This window comes from Chaetura pelagica, unplaced genomic scaffold, assembly GCF_000747805.2.
Source record: "Chaetura pelagica isolate M959 unplaced genomic scaffold, ChaPel_1.0 scaffold48, whole genome shotgun sequence".
NCBI classification, from domain to species: domain Eukaryota; kingdom Metazoa; phylum Chordata; class Aves; order Apodiformes; family Apodidae; genus Chaetura; species Chaetura pelagica.
This window is the reverse complement of record NW_009954241.1, coordinates 2,158,576-2,161,160: the sequence shown is the minus strand read 5'-3', so window position 1 is coordinate 2,161,160 and position 2,585 is coordinate 2,158,576. Positions and strand designations below refer to the sequence as shown.

Sequence of the window (2,585 nt, the reverse complement as noted above, 5' to 3'; positions counted from 1 at the left end):
CTGCTGAACTCTGTCTCCTGGTCCTTCCTTTCCTCTGTGCTCCTGTAAAAGTCACGAAGATGCACAAACCAGAGAGCTTTTTTAAAATGTTTGAGTGTTTAGTGAGGTTTGACACTTCCCTTCTGTTTATTTTGCCTGTTTCTTTTATTTTACTGGTTTGTGGAGGAACCACCCTTAATCACACCTCAGTCATGCCACCTCAGTCATTTAAAGAACTTTAGGAGTAGGTGTTTTCTTTAAAAAAGAGTTGTAATTTTCATAGTATTTGTGTAAGACCAAACATGAAAGGACTCAAAAAGCATCTAATTGAGATTATGTTGAAGAATGTTTTATACATTCAGACAGGAATTTCTCTGGGTTACCTGGTGAGTGTTGCAAGAAAAATATTTCTTTAATTTTCAGTTTGATCCTTGGAAAGAGTTTGTTTCTGAAAATTTTTTCATAAATAAGTTTCACCAACAAAACAGGTGTTATAATGTGCAGAGCGTGGTACCAACAGCTTTATTTTCTCTAAGGCAGAGGCATCTTTACACAGAGAATTTGCCCTTATTGTGTAACTTAGGTGCTTTTTTTTTTCCTTGAGGCCTCTGCTTCCCCTTCCTGCTTTTCCTGGCTGTAGAGCAGGCTGGGTTGTAGTGTTTTGAGTACCTTGATCACCTTGAAATGTTGATTAGGTCAAAATATGTTTTGCCACTTCAACCGGTTAAAGCTGAGCTTACCTGCTAAATGGAAGAGAATACGCTTGTCTTTTTGGGAACCTCCCACTGCCTCCAAGAGCAACTTTCTGTGGATCCTTACTGTTCTGCAGCTGCAGTCAGGTCTTGAGATTCTCTGATCCAGGATTAAGAAAAAAACATGGTAACAAATGAAGAAATGCCATGTTCCTTGTTGAGAATAAATTGTTTCATTTTCCCTGTGGAGACAATAAGCTCTGTGGTAGTTTGAAGTGTAGGCTGTGCTGGCCTTTCACAGCTTGTACAAAGGGTCCTCGCTGAAGTGTGGTGAGGTGCTGGGTGAAGTTGGTTACGCAACTAATTCAGAAGTCCAAACTGCCATTCTTCTGAGTTACAGTCTGTTTTCAGAAAAGCTTTTAACTTCCCTATCCGGGAGGAGGAGGAGGAGGCGGCAAGAATGCCAGGGTGACACTGTGTCCTGTGACTTGGCCCCAGGTTAAGAGAACCCAGAGGTCAGTGGCATTAAGGGTTCTTGGGACAACCAATTACCCTTAATGAAGATGATAGGATAAAAGCTCCAGAATTGCTTCTGAGGGCTTGGTTCTTGTAACGGATGACTAGCTCCAGTGTGCCAAAAGATGAGCAAGTCTTGGGTTGGAAGGAGGAATTGTTGTGGTTTATGTGCTTTTGAAAACCTCATTCAAGTCCTGCAGGTACACTGCTTATAGCTGTTGAAGAAATCGCCTCTCCTTTGCTGTATCTGGTGGGTGTGTCTTGTGGATATTTGCCTTGTTTTGTGCATTTTGGGAAGAGTTTGGGAGTTCTGCTATACAGTCAAAACTTTGTCTTCCTGGTGATAGACCTGGGTCACAGACCCAGTCATGGCAGTGTGCTGCCTATGTGAACTTCCACGTGGAAATGAGAACTGTAGGCTGACTCTTACGTTTGGCTAGCTCCTCTTTATTGTATGTTTCTTCCCTTTTAGCTTCCTGGTTTGTTGTTGTGACCTTGCTTAGAAAAGCTAAGCATCCAACTTCCTTCAGGATCCAGCAGCTGCTCAGAGAGTACTGAAGGCAAGGTACTCTCCAAGTTCAAGTCCAGATGCCATTTACACTTCTCCAGCTTGCTGTGTTGTTGGAAGACTCATACAGTTAAGCTGTGTATGGGTGTGGCTTTTGCACTCCTGTATCTGAGCTTCAGTAAAATGAAATATTTATTACAGATTTTACTTTAAAAGCTTGTCACAGTTGCCTCTTTTTGCATTCTTTTTTAATGATTTATTACAGTTCCAATCAGTATACATAACCCTTTGCTGCTGTAAAGGCTGTGTAGAGTCTTGCTAGTTTGTCAGTGGCAGTTTGGATCATCTGTGCTGCAGTTTGCTTGAACTCTGGTACATAACTACTGTGTCTGACGTTTGCTGCAAAGGTAGCTTTCTCTCATCTCTGGAATACCTATTCTGTCATATTTAAACACATAGCATAGCACTGCTTTCACTAGAGAGGTGCTTTGGGATGGTTGTGCATTTAAAAGAGAAAACAATAAAAAGAAAAATCTCTTTGACATGTATATGTAAACTTTGGCAGATATATTTTAAAAATGAATACTGGATCAGTTCCTCTTTTATTTCCTTGTCGACGCCTGAGTTCAGTATTTGGCCCTGGAAGTGCTGTGAACAGCTTAATTAACAGCCCAAGCAGAGCTCCTGGAGGCAGGTGTTTGGATTGTGTAGGAGTTTGATGATAAGAGTCTTTTATTAGAGGGGAAACACAAGACTTTGATCTCTGATATTGGCAGATAAAGATTATTTTTTTTTGCAGGTTTTTTTCCTGTGTTGTTTTTTATGTTAGAAATAAAATTGCTTCAGGTACAATTTTTATTTGCTTCCTTTAAAATGAAACAAAAACTTCA

At 40.5% G+C, this 2,585-nt stretch overlaps 1 protein-coding gene across 1 annotated transcript in view; it reads left to right on the top strand.

Moving 5' to 3' along the window:
- Window positions 1-2,585, top strand: part of CCDC88C (coiled-coil domain containing 88C) — a 97,383-nt gene that overhangs the window by 6,425 nt on the left and 88,373 nt on the right. The gene's annotated exons all lie outside the window — the stretch shown is intronic.